The sequence below is a fragment of the Chrysochloris asiatica genome, unplaced genomic scaffold (assembly GCF_000296735.1).
Source record: "Chrysochloris asiatica unplaced genomic scaffold, ChrAsi1.0 scaffold00068, whole genome shotgun sequence".
In the NCBI taxonomy this organism is placed as follows: Eukaryota; Metazoa; Chordata; class Mammalia; order Afrosoricida; family Chrysochloridae; genus Chrysochloris; species Chrysochloris asiatica.
The window spans coordinates 16,110,711-16,129,506 of NW_006408586.1; the positions used below are offsets into that span (position 1 = coordinate 16,110,711).

The 18,796-nt window shown below is 35.8% G+C and overlaps 1 pseudogene; it reads left to right on the forward strand.

The window, feature by feature from the left end:
- The first annotated feature begins 2,049 nt into the window (after positions 1-2,049).
- Positions 2,050-2,891, forward strand: LOC102836955 (annotated as a pseudogene).
- The last annotated feature ends 15,905 nt before the right edge of the window (positions 2,892-18,796 follow it).

Consider the following 18,796-nt stretch of genomic DNA (forward strand, 5'->3'; position numbering starts at 1 on the left):
TTTGCTTTCAGATTGCTTGTAAATTTATTGGTGGTATTTGGAAAGATGATACTCCACAAGCCTTCCATTTATTCATATGCTGCAAGGTCAACTGTTCAAACACACCAGCAGCTCCCCCCAAACCCTATACAAGGTTTATGTGTCAGAAGTGACTCTACAGAACTTAACAACTTACTATTATGCCACAAGCTCAACAATTCAAATATACCAGCCACTCCTCGGAAATCCTATACAAGGCCACTATGAGTCAGAACCGACTAGATGGCATATAACAACAGAATTCATTATTATAGAAAGTTGTTTCCCACAAATACACTGCCTTTATCCCCATGTATGATTTTTTCTTCTTGTTGTTAAGTGCTGTCAAATCAATATGATTTAGACATTTGAAATTTCAGACTACTCCTTTACACCATGTTGCTGCTAAAATCAAGACACAAGTCATTCTTGTATTGTATTTTTCTTTGAATAATTGCTTGTCCAACACAAGGGAGTTTGTTTTTTTAAATAACAAGTCATTTTCATGGTGATGTGATCTATAAATCATATTACAAATGCTTAAAAATGTCTGCTTTATGTACATATATATATATTGTGGTATTGCATTGGCAACTGGCTATTAAGACAAATAAGCAAGCAAAAACCCTGGTTTAAAGATAAAATGTACACTTGAGAGACATCTCTGCAAAAGATAACTAAATACCAGGAAAGAATTGTTTCCTAAACAGTTTTTTTCTCCTTGGAGTCTTTACTTATATCCCAGAACTGTGTGTAAATTCCGTCATTTTAATTTATTAGTAGACACAGTAAGAGTTTGTCTACTGGTGCTGTAGGATGATGCAGTAGACTGCAAGGCCAGTTTGAGCCATGAGATCGATAGTTCAAACTTACCAGCGGCGACTCGGAAACCCTATACATGGTTGCTATGAGTCAGAACTGACTCAATGGCACTTAACAACACCAACACAAAACAAAAGTTTTCCCATTTTCTGAAAATTAGGTAACAGCTTCCCTCCTTGCTTGCTAACATTTGGACAACAAAACATGAATGATTTTGCAAATAATTTAATTTGGCTTTTTGTTTGCAAAGAACAGGTTGGAGTCACCAAGATCTGAGACAATAGATTTGGGTTTCAACTTACTATCAGAGAAGCAAGCGACACTTTATTGCTTCCACTATGAAGGGAAGATGTCAGATCACAGAAAAATATACCAGTGCTATAAGAAAAAAAACAAAAAAACCTTCTATGCTTTCAGTCTGAAGAGGGTGAACAAAAACCATGAATGTATATTCACTAAAATGTAAGTATTTCCAAAAATAACAAAATATTTTCAGCTAAAAATAAGAAATGCTCTCTCATTTAAGCGACAGGCTTTGAGCTATTACTATGCTTTTAGAAAATTCACGAAAAGTGAAAAATGAGTTCTTATGTCCTGAAGTTGAGGCAATATCAAATAAAAATATCTCTCACAGGGGTTAAATAAATGTTATCATTTATTTAAATCCATTTCATTCTAACAATGTCTCATTTGGAAAGGATCAATTGTATGAGAACTCTCTTGCTAAATGTCTAAGTTTTAAATCGGGATGAAGTTTTTATCTTGGATTTTTCTCCAAATCATTACATTATGAAAGGAAGGGACAAATCCTGACACTGATGTATGCAACCACAACTCAAATTAAACAGTTTGAGCCTGGGAAGGGGCCTAGGTTGTCGATCTACCACTGGTACATACAGGACCCTGAGATGCCTTTAGCACTCTCTCCCACTTTATAGTAGATGAATGCTCCCCAGAGTACCATGATTTGGTGAGTACTAGTCAAGATTTCACCCTTTGCTGGTTTCCTCACACAGTCGTCATGGGGCTATTAAGAAGCTGCGCCATCATATATGATAGTCTTGGGATCAACAAGAAGCTTTCTGTACCACTTGTACTGCTAAATTTTTGCTGTATGTGTCTGACCCACTGTACACAGAGTTGACAAATACTTACCTTTATTAATCAGGCACAAAACACATGCTCTGGGGAGATCCTGAGGAAAGTGAAATGGAGGGGTGTGTGTCTAACCTAATGGTCTGCATCATGGCCTACAATGAGAAGATGGAGGAGTTGAAGGAGAGGATCCTGGCTGATAAATCCCTGGCTATTAAAATGGACCATGACAACAGAACTGTATTGTATTGGGCATGCTCAGCAGGACAATCAGAAATCATTGAACTCTTGCTACAGCTTGGAGTGCCAGTGAAAGATTAAGATGATGCAAGTTGGACTCCTCTTCATATTGTTGCTTCTGCTAACCGGGATGAGATTGTGAAAGCCCTTCTCGGAAAAGTGAATGCTGTGAATCAGAATGGCTTTACTCCCTTGCATTATGCACCTTCCAAACACAAGCATGGGAGTCCTGGTGTGGCTCTGTGGGTTAATGCTCGAGACTGCAAAGCCATTTGAACTTCAAAGTCAGCGGGTCAAGCTCACCAACTACTCCTCGGAGACGCTATATAGGGTTGTTATGGATCAGAACCAACTTGACGGCACTTAACAACAACAACAACAAAACAAAGGCATGAGACTGCTGTCATGTTGCTAAGAAAATGGGCTAATCCAGACGCTAAGGAACCTTTTGAGGTGACAGCAATGTACCGGGCAGCAGCCAGGGTAACTTGAAGATCATTCATATCCTTCTGTAATAGAAAGCCTCCACAAATATGCAAGACACTGAGGATAACACTCCTCTACACTTAGACTGTGATGAAGAGAGGGTGGAAGAAGCAAAACTGCTGGTATTCCAAGGAGCAAGTATTTACATTTAGAATAAAGAAGAAAATACACCCTTGCAAGTGGCCAAAAGTGGCCTGGGTTTAATTCTCAAGAAAATGGTGGAAGGTTAAGCAGCTTAGATATTTACTTTTTGTGCTTTATGGGTTTCTCAGTGTCCTGGAAACAAATGTACTTGTGCACAAGACATCATCTGTGAATGATGTTTTCTTACCTTCAAAGTCTTATAAACATTGAATATTGTTCCTACTGAGGTACTTGTTTTAAGCTAACAACCTGCTTTCCAGACACTGAGTCACTGTTGAAATTGTTGTACTGTTGAATATTATTCTGAGTTAGATTTTGGTTAATTTTGAGTAAGTTTTACTGTGGCTGTTGTGAGTCTTTAGCTCCTTTTCATGCACCCTGTCTCACTTCCTAAGGTACAACACCACCAGTAGTATCAGGTCATTTATTTTGCCTAATGTTTTTAGATGGATTCTAGAATGTTCCTCCATACATTGAAGCACATCCTAACTTGCTTTTCAAGCTCACTCAGGCCTATGCAAACATTTTGCTTTTGCAACTGTAAAGTTTAATTTATTTTTGTTAGAGGAGGAATCTGTATATGCTTTTGTAGACCAAAATTTAAGTTGGAGGCCCAATTATCCAAATTTTGCACTCATAAACACTAAAATAAATAAAATAAAACAATTGGGGGGAGGGGATGCAACATGCTCTGTATTCCTACAGGAATGAACTTAAAGTATCATACCAATGTGTTACCAATGTTATTCTTCTTATAAAATAATACAATTAATATAAATCTAGATATAAGTGATCACTATGATTCCTGGTGTGGCACTATGTAATAAACATTCAACCATAAGGCCAGTTTGAACTGCTCCATGGAAACCTTTTACATAGGATCACTATGTGTCCAAACCAATTCAATGGCACTTAACAATAACAACATGATATTTAATTCCTGTTTAGAAATATTTGAATGTCAGACAGTGACTTCATATTGACCATAATGAAGCACACAACAGTACTATTTGTATTAAAACAAAAAAATAGGGTCTGCAAAAACAGAAAATATAATAAAATGATAAATAATGTGGACTAGGTATGCTCACATAGAATACTATATTGATCTATACTTTAAAATAATGAATTATCATTTCTTATTGCAATAGTTAAGTAATTTAATCAAAATAACAGACTTCCTAAATTTAGTTAGCTGTTATGTTCCATCAACACAAATGGTATTTAATATTATATGGTTTCCTAGGCTACAATTTTAACAGGACCAAAGTACCGCATATTTCTCTCACAAAGCAGCTTTTTGGTCTGAATTGTGGATCTTTCATTTAGCATTTGAGTACTTAAACACTGAACCACTAGGTCAACAAACATGACAAGATGTTTATAATCATTAACCATTAAAAAAATGTGAACTAAAACTACAATGGGGGACCATCTTACTTCTGCAAAAATGGAAGTAGCTGAAAAGAAAAAAAAAAAATGCTGGTGGGATTATAAATTGGTAAATCACTCTGCAAAATGGTATGGGGCTTACTTAAACAGCTAGAAATAGAAATACCTGTCTTCTTATACTGAGTTCTCTGTAAAAGCTAAGCCAGTGAAGTCTATATGTGAGATTTATCTCAAGACAATGGCTCCCACAGTTGTATAGGCTGGCAAGTGTCAAGTCTGTGGGTCAGATGTCAGGTTGGAGGCTTCTCATGTAGCTAAATGAGCTGGTGAACCCAAGATTGACAGGTCAGACAGCAGGTTGCTGGTGTGGAGGTAAATTAATCTAATGGCTGCAGGCACAAAGCAGACTGCTCACTCACAAGCTGCAAGATTAATGAGTCCCAGCACACAACACATGAAACCATCCACTCAAGTCCAAAGAGCAAGAAGTTGGATGATAAAACCAGATCCAGGATCCAAATCCAGCAAAAAGCAAGAGAACTTTGCCAGAAAGTCCATATATACTGGAAGCAATCCATCCCCACAAATAAATTTTCTTTCTATTGATCATTGCCGATCATCACGGAAGTGATTATATTATGTTAGATCTCATCATAACTTCCAAACCTCTGATTGTTGTGATGCAGCCAAATTGGCACACAACCTTAGCCATCATGGTTATAAGCCAGCAATCCCACTTCTAGGTATATATCCTAAAGACAAAAGAATAATGGCACAAATAAACATAAGTACACCTGTGCTTATTGCAGCATTGTTCAAAATGATGGAAGACTGGACAAGCAAAATATGTACAATGAATACAAATAATGAGTCCATAAATCATCTTTAAATGTATATAAATCTGAATGACATTACACTGCGTGAAACAAGTCATTCAAAAAATGATAAATATTGCATGAGCACACTTTTATAATAAAAAAAATAGGTAAAACTACAGAAAATAATGTTCATTGGTGGGTAAGTGGTGTGATAATTAAGGTTTCGTGTCAACTTGGCTCAGCTATGATTCTCAGAGGTGTGGCAGTTAAGATGTTGTGATCACCTAAATGATGAGATCTCATATAATGTAATCAACCCCATGATATGATCTAATGGGATCAGCCCTAATCTGGTGTCATATGTTGTAAATCTTTGCTTCTATGAAATTAATGAGGTTGGATGCAATCTGCAGGGTTACGTTGTGAAGTGAACAGAGAAATATAACCATGAAAGAGGAGCTAGGAGTGGAGCACAACCTTTGAACTTTGGGTTCCCAGTGCAGGTTCTCTGAATTCTAGCTTCCAGGATTCTAGAATGTCAAAGAATAAATTTCCATTTGTTAAAGCCACCCACTTATGGTAGTTCTTTATAACAGCACTAAATAATTCAGACATCAGGGATGGGGGCAGGGGATACGTGAAATCACTCTCTGAATAATGTTATGGTTAGGTGCCATCAAGATAGTAGCCCTATGTACTACATAGAGATGCTGCCTGGTGTTGTATTGAGCCCATTGTAGCACCCACTCAGCTCATCTCATTGAAGGGAAAACAGCCCTGTATTATTAGCAATACAGTACTCCAGATCAAGGAAACATCGGAATTAAATTCCTTAGTATTTTACTGAATGTTTGTAGTTGAAATTCTGGGGTATAGGTGTGTTTCCCTTAATGACCACTATGTTTTTGCTGTTGATAAGTGTCATCAATTTAGTTTTGACTCATAGCAATTCTGTATAGGGTTTTTGAGGAGCAGCTGATGAGTTTGAATTACCAACCTTATAGTCCAGCACACTAACCCACAGTTCCACACCAGTACACCAAAATAACTACAATCCACTCTATGAAAGAGGACATTAAATGATTTGGATGATGTGCAAGCACCATATTATATACAGGAGAGAGGAGTGCAAGACAGTCATTGGCTAGGTATGTATATAAATAAAATACCATGGTATTTAATAATAATTGAAATGTTTGGTGAACTTAATTGGGTACATGCATAGGAATCTCAATATAAGGGAAAAGTTAATCCTGAACTTTTTTTTTTTTCAATTCTGCATATTGCATTTACTTATATAGTAAGGCAGGTAAGTATTGTCGCATTCTCAAATAATCCAAAATCTCTGGCTTAAATAAACAAATTTAATTCTTGAATTTTCATCAATCTTTTTCTATCCCTGATATTTAAGTCATCTGATCTTTGTAAGGCAACTCTATATACCAGTTGGACTCCTGGTGTGGCACTATAGAGTTGGCACTGGATTGTCAACCACAAGGTTGGCATTTCAAACCCATCAGCTGCTCCTCAGAAACCCTATACAGGGTCGCTATGAATCAGAACCAACTCGATGACACTTAACCACAACAAAAACATCATTCAAATTTGCTTCGATCTCATGTTTCAACATTCCATTAGATGGCTATAGTAAAATGAGTTATTTTGTGGCCTTTTACCTTGGTTCTTGGAATAAAACAGCTAGAGAGATTTTTCCCATAATCCCTAAGGAGCTATCTTCTACTCCACAGGTTTTGTTAATTTTGTCCTGCTTACACTGTTTCTTAAGGAGCTCTGGTAGCGTAGTGGTTACGAATCGGGCTGCTAACATGAAGGTCGGCAGTTCGAAACTACCAGCTGTTCCATGGGAGAAAGATGTGGCTTACTGCTCCCGTAAAGATTTACAGGCTCAGAAACCCTGTACAGGGTCACTATGAGTCGGAACCAACTCTACGGGACTTAACAACAACAATGCTGTTTCTTGGGTAAGCTGTAAACAAGGATAGTTTGATATTTTCTGTGTAGCTGCAGCTTGCTCCTTGAGTGGTTTGCAGGGATTACTCAATAGAATTTGTAAATGAGGTGAGTTGTTACCTACAATGCAAATGAAGCATCTGTGACCTACTGACAGAAGTTTAGTCAGATCTGAGCCCTAATGTAAGAGCCCTGCCTTGAAACTGACAAGAATTTTTTCTATCCAAGTAGCCAGCTCCACAGAGGTTTTTAAGACAGAATGAATCAGGGAGAGAAGCAGCAGAAAGAAGTAGAAGGAAATAAGAAAAGTGAAGAAAGAGGATAAGGAGCCTCCTAACAGAGCTGCAACACTGAAAATCATAAGAGGCCCAGAAGATACCCAACATCAGAGTCAGCAGTGACATATGGCAGGAACATGAGATGCCTAGAAAGGTTTGCATGGTTTTGAGTTGCTGAGAGAGTCATTCTTCCATGAAAATGGGAAATTTTACCTGTATGCTTCCAAATCTGCATTCTGGGTTGTAGTTTAGTTTATTTTGTTTTTCTTTGTCTAGGGGTGGGACTTGGGCTAGGGTAAGAATAAGGCTTGGACTAATTTTAGGGTTAAAACTAGGTTTCTTATTACTTATTAATGTATTTAGTTATTTTTCACATGTTTGTTTAGCATTTAGATAATGTATTTGCAAAATATATCTTAGTTTTTTTTTTGTTTTTTTTTTTTAACTCATTTTCTAATGGATGTTCTAATTAATTATTAAAGGAATTATTTTCTTTCTTTCTTTAACTTATTGAGGCTTGCTTTTTTGAAATATGTGACCCATATGTAGTCCATATACCAGAAAATGCTCCATGTGCTCCAGAAAAGAATGTACATTATAGTGTTGTTGGGTGTGGTATTCTGTATATGTCTGTGAGTTTAAGTTGTTTGAGTGTGTTTTTGTGTAGTTCTTTTGAATCTTGAGTTCCCCTCTAATTTTGTCGTTCATCAAAAGTAGTGAATTAAAATCTCCTGCTATTGTATAATTTTCCATTTCTCTTTCCAATTCTAATTTTATATTTTTTGAGGTACTTTTATTAGAAGCATAAACATTTACTATGGTATGTCCTCTTGCTTAGTTGACCCTTTCATTATTATATAATGTCCATCTTTGTCTTTTACACTGGCCTTTGCCTCAAAATACATTTTATCAGAAATTGTTATTGCATTTCTTTCCATAGTTTGATTTTTAGTCTATTTTTGTTCCCGTGTCAAAGACGTGTCTTTGTACATAATATATCAACATGTCTCTTGTTTTTCTATATTTTCTGCTGCACTCTGTCTTATGATTGACATATTTAATACATCTACATTCACTGTATTTATTGTTGTTGTTGTTGTTAGGTGCCATCGAGTCAGCACCAACTCATAGTGACCTTATGCACAGCAGAATGAAACACTGCCCAATCCTTGGCCAACCTCACTATCGTTGCCACACTTGAGCTCATCGATGCTGCCACTTGGCCAATCTGTCTCATTGGGAGTCTTCCTCTTTTTCTCTGACCCTCCATCCTACCAAACATAATCTTCTCCAGTGACTGGTCCCTCCTGACAATATGTCTGAAGTATGAGAAACGAAGCTTAGCCATCCTGGCCTCCAAGGAGCACTCTGGCTGCACTTCTTCCAACCAATGGATCTGTTGATTCTTTTGGCAGCCCATGGCACTTTCAATATTCTCCTTAAACACCATAATTCAAAAGCATCAATTCTTCTAAGGTCTCCCTTATTCACTGTCCAGCTTTCACATGTCTATGAGGTTATTGAAAATACCATGGCTTGGGTCAGTCACGCCTCAGTCCTCAAGTTGATATCTTTGCTCTTCAACATTTTACAAAGGTCTTGTGCAGTAAATTTGCCTAATGCAGCTTGAGGAATATGGAAATCTGATACCTATTTGACCTCTGCCTCATAAGAATTAGCTTTATGCTGAACTTGTATTTGGAGTAATTCATAGAAAGGCCTATACCCTTTTAGAAGAGAGAAACAGATAAATTTTGATGTATCACTTCCACTTACATTCCATTGCTCATAACTAAGTATACGATCCTATCTAATACCAAAGTAGCTGAGAAATATAGTTCTCCAAATGCCAAAAAAGAGAATAAGATATTTTTGCACAGTAGTAACATCTACCATGAGTTTGAAAAGGAAATGAAATTGTGTATCATCTTGATTAATAATAAAACAAATGTTTTATACATTAAAATAAATGTTCCATAATTTTAAAATTAAATGTTAAACATCATTAAATCAAATACACAAAAAAATGGTGTTTCTAAAAATATAATTTATTGTGAAATGACAGGTGAGCTTAGCTATCTATACTGTAATCACTGTTGTTTGGAAATTTGATAAATATTTTTTCCAGTTTAACGTTTACTTTAATTAAATCTTCTGTAATTATTTTATAGTATATTTTCGTATTCCTATGTGGCAGTGTGGTTTAATGCGCTAGACTGCAAAGTTGGTTTGAACTGCAAGGTTAGTGGTTCAAGCTCACCAGTCACTCTTTGGAAACCCTCTACAGGGTCACTATGGGTTGGAACTGACTCAACAGCATTTAACAACAACAACAACAACTGACATTTATATGAATAAATCTCCTTTACATCCTTCAAGAGTATCACATCTGATAACATTTGTTTAATTTTTTATTAAAATATCTCTGGAAGGATATCAACATTATAAACTAAAGTAATTAATTCTAAGGCACAGTATATAGCTATTCTTGTTCATTATTATTACTGGGAAACATGAACAAAAAGTATAAGACAGGACCAGAAGCAAAAGTGCCATATTCTGAATTTCTTGTTATCTATGTATTTGCAGAATAACTAGCAGTCAATCTACTTAATAATTTCAAATAATTACTTGGTTAACATCTATGACGTAGTTGTTGTTAAGTGTGGTTGAGTAGGTTCCAATTCATAGTGATCCTGTATAGGTTTCCTAAAGAGTGGCTGCTAAGTTTGAACTGTAGTTCAAATCGACTTTGTGGTCCAGTGCTTTATCACAAAATGCCACATCAGGACTCTTTACAGGCAGTGCTTCTTCTGACAATAGTTCCAACCTGGAACAGCGGATGAAAACTAAAGAAATTCCAATTCAATTTCATATTCATTTGTTGTTGTTGCTCTTGTTTTGTACCATCGAGTCAGTTCTGACTCACCACAATGCTGTACAGTGTTTCTGTGAGCAATTGGTGGGTTTAGATTGTTGACCTTGTAATTACTAGTCTAGTGCTTATCCTATAGCTCCACAGCAGTCCTCTCATATTCATTAGTTACTGAAAATTTTTTTCAAATCATTCAGTTCAATCTCAAAATCATTTTGGTACAGACTCCATTAACCTAACTTGTTTGCAACACATTTAAAATCAACTTTCAAATCACATATTCAACAATAATAAAGGTACATATATTATAGTATTTATAACAGACATAGCATCATTTCAATTAAAAATTACACTACAATGATATGTTTAATTTTACTTTAAACGTACTATTTTAGTTTAAATAACTCTCAGAAATATTTTGATATTAAAATTTTCTGGAAGAGATAATAACAATATAATTATTGATACAAAGTCCACCAGTAGATTAATTCTTTTGGACTGACACAGGACAAATATAAATATTGACTCTAAATTGCTATTTTTGCTTGGAAATGACAGAGTCTTTAATAAAGATTAAATATATAGTACTTGTTTTGGCAGGGAGAAAGATGAGGCTTTCTGCTCCCATAAAGATTTACAGCCTCGGAAACCCTATGCAGGGTCACTATGAGTTGGAACCAACTCCATGGCACATAACAACAACAACAACAACTTGGTTTGGCGCTGTAGGATCAGCACTGGACGGCTAACCACAAGGTCAGCAGTTCAAATGCACTAACTGCTCCCTGGAAACTTTACACAAAGTCTCTATAAGTCAGAACCAACTTGGCGATACATAAGAGCAATAACAACTATATTACATGTAGCATTTGTAATAAACATATATGCCAACAATAAAAGGAATGAAAAGAATGGAGTCCTTAAAATCTCCTGAAAAGATGGAAACATCTATTTAACATGAATGAGTAGTTTGTCCTCTTAATTTCCTCTTTAATATAAAGTAACATCAAGGGAGGAAAACATAAAATAGATATGCTGTAAATTTTTTTTAAATGCTTGCAAATGACAGAAAACACAATATTGAAATTTAAAAATATGAAAACTTTAATGCAAATGGAAGAGGTTTTCAAAAGTAGAAACAGAACTCTAATATACTGTCATAAGGACTGTAAATTGTTTTAACTAATATGCAAACTTGACAACTTCTACTAAAGCTAAATATATGTTTATTCTTTGACCTGGCTTATGCTCAATATAAATGTACATGTATACTCATTAAAATATGTTGATAGCATTATAATTCATAACAGTACCCAAATGGAGATTTCCCAAATACAAATCAGCAGAAAACAGTAAAAATTGTGGTATAGTTACAAATTGGAAACTACAATATCACTAACAATAAACAAAGTATAACTACCAATGACAATATAGAAATCTTTCACAAATAAAATATTGAGCTAAATAATCAAGACCTAAAAAGTGATAATCTGTTCATATAAAATTTAAGATCTTGCAAAGCTATACAATAGTGTCTAAATAAAATATAGTGGCTAGCCTTACTGATTGTGTGGAAGAAATTGCAAGAGTGATGTTTGAAGTAATTTTCTGCTTATGTATCTGGGTTTGAGTTACACAGGTTTACTCAAATTTTGAAATTTCATTATTGATGATTGTTCACACACATTTTTTTTTTTAACTCTAGTAAAACTGGTAAGATTTTACTAGAGGTTTTCTTCACCAGACAAAATACACAGGAAACAAAATGATTGCATCTGTGTGTGAAAAGAGAAAGTGGAAAAGTTCAATATCATCAGCTAAAACAAGGCCAGGGACCAACTCTGGCTAAAGCTGAAGAAAATTAAAACTAGTTCACAAGAGCCAAAATATGATCTTGAACATAATCCACTTGAATATAATTTAGAGACCATGTCAAGAAGAGATTTGATGCATTAGACACATATAGCCAAAGATCAGAAAACAGGTGGACATCAAGAACATCATACAGGAAGAAAGCAAAATACCATTAAAAAATACAAGAAAGAAAGGACAAAAATGGATGTCAGAAGAAACTTTGAGACTTGCTTTTGAGTGTAGAGAAGGTCAAGAACATGAAAAAAATTGAGAAAATAAAAGAGCTGAATATGACACGTCAAAGAACAGCTCAAAAAGACAAAGTGAAGTATGATAATGAAATTTTCAAAGAACTGGAGTTAGAAAACTGAAAAAGTAGAACATACTCAGCATTTCTCAAGCAGAAAGAAGTGAAAAAAATTCATACCTTGACTTGAAATATTGAAGGATTCTATGGGTAAAGTATTTAATGGTGCAGACAGCCTAGAAAGAAGATGTTAGGAATACACAGATTCACTGTACCTAAAAATATGGTCAATAGTCAACCATTTAAAAGGTAGCATATGATCAAAAACTGATGGTACTGAAGAAAGAAGTACAAGCAGCACTGAAAGCAATGGCAAAACTTAAGGCTCCAGGAATTAACGAAGACATACTGAAATATTTCAACAAACTCAGTGCTCACTTATTTGTGTCAAGAAATTTGGAAGACAGCTACTTGGCCAACCGATTGTTGAGATCCATGTTTGTGCCCATTCTACAAAATGTGGAAACCATTGAACAATATCATTAATATTACTTGCAAGTCTAATTTTGCTGAAGATAATTTAAAAAATGGCTGCAACCATACATGGAAAAGGAACGCCAGAAATTTAAGGCTGAAACAGAAGCAGATGTGGTACTAAGCATATCATTGTTGAATTAGGATGGGTCTTAGCTGTAAGCAGAGAATATCAGAAAGATGTTGATTGGTATTTTATTGATTATGCAAGTCTTTCAATTATGTGCATCATGACAAACTATAGATAACACTGTGAAGAATGAATATTCCAGAACACATCAATATATTCATAAGGAACCTGTGCCAGACCAAGAGGTAATCATTAGAACAGTACAAGGGGATAGTGAATGGTTTAAAATCAGGAAAGGTGTGTCCCGTCACCATACTTATTCAATCTTTATGCTGAGAAAATAGTGTGAAAAACTGGAGTCTATGAAGAAGAATATGATATTAGGATTTGAGGAAGATTCAATAATAACCTGCAATATGCAGATGATACAACCTTGCTACTAGAAACAAATAGGACTTGATGAAGATCAAGGACTACAGCCTTCACTATGGATAGTACCTCAATGTGCAGAAGACACATATCCTCACAATTGAACCAATAAATAACATCATGATAAATGTTACTCATTGCTCATGGAATTAACAGTCAAGAAATAAAATGATGTATTGCATTAGGCAAATGAGTTGTCAAAACTTCTTTAAATTGTTCAACAGCAAAAATATGGGTTTTAGGACTAAGGTAAACATGATCCAAGCCATTGTATTTTCATTGTCTTATATGCACATGAACATTGGACAATGAATAAGGTAAACCATATAAGAATCAATGTATTTGAACAATGGTTTTGGTTATAAAAGGACCATTGATTGCTAGAACAAGGAGATCAGTCATAGAAGAAGTACAGCCAGAATGCTCCTTATCAGCCACAATGAGAGACTTCATCCCTCATAATTCAGACATGTTATTAGGAGGGATTGATTCCTAGAGAACGACATTATGCTTGGTAAAGTGGATAGTCATAAAAATTAAGGAAGACACCCCACCCCCTAAGGAGATGGACTGACACAGTGACAGCAGCAGTAGACTCAGCTGTAACAACTGTGAAGTTGGTGCAGGACCAGGCACTGTTTCATTCTGTTGTGCATAGGGTCACTATATGTTGGAACTGACTTGATGGCATCTAACAACAACAAAAACAACACTGAAACCAGTCATTATTGTCTGTGATAGTTAAGGTTTTATGTCAACTTGACTGGTACTGGATTTGGCAGTTAGGTCAATCAGTTGAAATTAAGTTTCCGCAGGGTTGTGGCCTACTTCCAAAATACTGAACATTTGGGAAAATCTTGCTTGCTTTCTACTGGGTCTAGATTCTACATCTGACTTGTCATCTGACCTCTGGTTCTTTGGACTTGAGCTATTGGCCTGCTCTATTGCCTGCCCATCCTGGAGTCCTCAGTAGGCTACCATCTTACCTATCTGACCTGCCTGCCTGCCGTTTGACCTGCTGATCTTGATTTATCAGCCCTATAGCTATGTGAGTCAGACGCCTACAGCCTGACATCTGACCAATGGGCTTGGGACTTGCCCACCTCCACAACTGTGTAAGTCATTTCTTCTGTATATACAAATATATAAACTTCATTGGCTTTTGCTTCTCTTGAGAACCCAGTGTAAGACATTCTCATGCAACTGAACACTTTAGAGGTAACTCAGGTTTCAGTTAACCTTTTCCTCAGGAACATAGTATTCCCACTGCTCAGCTGTGCTGTCATCTGTATTGAATCATAAAGCTATGTGTGGTATAAAGAGGTGTTACATTTATTCAAAACATTTATTTTCAAATACAAAGCCAATGGACAAGAACTTACTCATTAACACACATGTCTTATGTCAAAACAGACTGTACTCCTCTGTGACCATTCTTCAACCAATCAATGCAACCACCAATAATTGAATGTGCTGAGGACCTGATTTTTAGTCAAACACTGTCACCTGAAAGTTGGTGTGGGGTCATTTTATTCTACATCCTATAGGCTAAAAGATAGGAAAGGAGATTTTCTAAAAAATTACCTGTATATGATCAAACTGTTAGCAGCCACCCTAAAGTTAAGATGAGAGATTTAGAAGGCATTGAGTTTGTGTAAGTGATGGTGAAATTATTTGGAAAAGGATACTGAGAAAGGTGGCACACACTTTAAAGAATATAGCCAACATCACCGAGTTACATACTTAGTAACAACTGTTGAATTTGTGTATATTTTGTTGTATATATTTGCACCCTATTTTATTTTTAATGGCATAAGCAAGCAAAGAAAACAAGACAAAAAAACATGAGAGGAAACAAAGAAGAGCAAAAGAAGTAGAATTGTATAACAGCAACAAAAAACCCTAAGATCTTCCATGGAAATTTCTAACAGTGAAACTAAAAAGAAAAAATTTTTAAAGGAAAAAGAATGGTTATAATTGAAAGCTAAGTTGATTATGAAGCTCTAGTGAAAACAATTAAATACAGAAACAGCATAAATGATAGTATCTTACTAGTGAAATGATGAGAGATTGAGGACAGAGACAGGTATATTTTTATGTGTATGAAAAGAGATCCCGAAATAAAATAAAGAGGAAGTGAGAAGGGTAATATTTAAGCAAATCAAGAAATTTTCCCTGTATTTGAAGAAAGATTTTGCCTGAAGATTGGCATGGCTCCCAGAGTATCAGGAAGGATTAATACAAAAGGTCATTTAATTAGACATATCCTGGTAAAAATTTTGAATTCCAACAGTAAATATAAAGTCTTATTAGCTTCCAGAAGACGGTTAACTTTTAAAGAAAGAGAGTCAGACTAATTTTTAATTTATATATACTTCTCAAACTGTTGAAGAAATATTATCTACTGAGACAAAAAAGATTTAGATCTAAGTTACTATTTACCGATCAGATAAAAATAAAGATCTTTCCATATATACAAGGATTCAGAAGTACATATCTTCTAAGGAAAACAACCATGAAAATACAACAGCTAAATGACATTACAATAACCAATTTAGAATTAAATATTGTAACAATAGCAGGGGCTTAAAAATAAAAGTGTGAATAACAATTTACATAATTACATTTAAATGGATAATTTTACATGATTGGATAATTGCAAAATTCTGTAAGTAAAAAAAAAAAGGTTTCTTAAAAGAAATAAGACAAACTGTAAGGGAAAAACTAAAAATGGATTTCAACAAAATCTAGAACCTTGAAGACATACAGGTATCAAAAGGGAATAAAATCATTCCATTATTCTAGGAGTATGGAATGCAGCAGAAAATGTTAGTAATTATCCCATACTATCTATCTGCCTTCTAGTTGTTGTTAAGTGCTATCAAATCACTTCTGACCCATAGCAACCCTGTATAGAGTTGCCAGGGAGCAGTTGGGGAGCTTGAACTGCTGCCCTAGCAGTTCAAAATGACCTTGCAGTCCAGTGCATTAGGATTTCCTATACTGTAATCATTCAGCAAGTAAATCATCAGCTCTTTCCCTCAGGATGCGCTGGATGGTTTTTAACCACTGACCTTTGCCCAGACTACAAAATGCTTGCTGGCTATACTGAGAGGTGTGCTTACTATTCCCTCTATAATTTTCCTCACCATGGACCTCACCAGAAGGATTACACAGAAATCAAATTGACTACATCAATTTGGAAAGAGACGGTGGAAAAACTCCATATCATCAGCCAAAACAAGGCCAGGGGCAGATAGCGAAACAGACCATCAATTGCACATATGCAAATTCAGACTGAAACTGAAGAAAATGAAACAAGTCCACAAGAGCCAAAATATGACCTTGAATGTATCCCACTTGAATTTAGAAATCATCTGAAGAACAGATTTGATACATTAAACACTAAAGACCGAAGACCAAAAGAGTTGTGGGATGACATCAAAAGCATCATACAGAAAGAAAGCAAAAAGTCATTAAGAAGACAAGAAAGAAGGAAAGGATAAAAATGGATGTCAGAAGAGACACTGAAATGTGTTCTCCAGTATATAGATGCTAAAACAAATGGAAGAAATGAGGAGGTACAAGAGCTGAATAGAAAACTTCAAAGGTCAGGTCAAGAAGACAAAGTTAAATATTACAACAAAATGTGCAAATAGCTGGAGTCAGAAAACCAAAAGGGAAGAACACGCTCAGCATTTCTCAAGCTGAGGGAACTTAAGAAAAAAATCATGCCTCCACTTTCATCATTGAAGGATTCTCTGGGAAAATTATTGAATGATGCAGAAGGCATCAAAAGAAGATACACGGATTACACAGAGTCACTGTACCAAAAGGAAATGGCTGGCTAATGTTTAACCTTTTCAAGAGGTAGCATATGATCAAGAGCCAATAATACTGAAGGAGGAAGTCCAAGGTGCATTGAAGAAATTGGTAAAGAACAAGGCATCAGGAATTGATAGAATACAAATTGAACTCTTTCAAGAAAGTAAAGCGCACTGGAGGCATTCACTTATGTATGCCAAGAAATTTCATATATAACTATTTGGCCAACTGATTGAAAGAGATCCGTATTTGTGTTGATTACAAAGAGAGGTAACCCAATGGAATACAGAAATCATCAGAAAATATGTTTGATATTCCACGTGAGTAAAGTTTTACTAAAGGTAATACAGAAATGGCTGCAACCATACATTGACAGAGAACTTCCAGAGGTTCAAATCAGACTCAGAAGAGGACGTGCAATAAGGGATATCATTGCTGATATATGATGGATATTGGCTGAAAGCAAAGAATATCAGAAAGATGTTTAGCTGTGCCTTATTGATTATGCAAAAGCCTTTGATTGTGTGGATCATGACAAGCTATGGACAACATTGTGAAGTATGAGTATTCCTGAACACTGAATTGTACTCCTGAGGATCCTGTACTTAGACCAAGAGGCAGTGGTTCAAAAAGAACATGGGGACACTGACTGGTTTAAAATAAGGAAAGTTGTGTGACAGTGTTGTATTCTTTCACCATATTTATTCATCCTGTATGTTGAGCAAATAATCTGAGAAGCTGGGTTCTATGAAGAAAAATGTAGCATCGGGATTGGAGGAAGACTCATTAACAACCTGTGATATACAGATGATACACCCTGCTTGCTGAAAGTGAAGAGGATTTAAAATACTTACTTATAAAGATCAAAGAGTGCAGCCTTTGGTATGGATTGCATCTCAATGTAAACAAAACAAAAATCCTCACCACTGGACCAATAAACAGCATTCTTATCAATAGAGAAAAGATTGAAATTCTCAAGGACTTCATTCTTCTTGGATCAGCCGTCAACACTCATGGAAGCAGCAGTCAAGAAATCAAACAATGTATCGCATTAGGCAAATCTGCTGCACAAGAGCTTTTTTAAAGTATTGAAGAGCAAAGATGTCAACTTGAGGACTAAGGTGTGCCTGACCCAAGCCATAGTATTTTCAATAACCTCATATGCATGCAAAAGTTGGGCAGCAAATAAAGAAAATTGTAGAAGAATTGATACATTTGACTTATGGTGTAGGAGAAGAATATTGAAACTACCATTTCCTGCCAAAAGAACCAACAGATCTGTGTTGGAAGAACTGCAGCCAGAGTGCTCCTTGGAGGCCAGAATGGCCAAACTTTGTCTGTCATACTTGGAACATATTGTCAGGAGGGACCAGTAGCTGGAGAAGAATATCATGTTTGGTAAGGTGGAGGGTCAGAGGAAGACCCTCCAGCAAGATAGATTGGGGAGGTGGTAATGTGCTCAAGTGTAGCAATAATTGTGAGGTTGGCCCAGGACCATGCAGTATTTTATTCTGCTGTGCATAGGCTTGCTGTAAATCGGTATGGACTCAATGGCACCTAACAATAACAACAATCGTTTTCTTCATCAATGCCTGAGGTATCGTGACTGGAAGTTCACTAGCTAATATTATAATTTTTTAAAGAAAGTGAAATGAAACTATGTGTGTTGTTGTTGTTAGGTGCCATTGAGTCAGTACC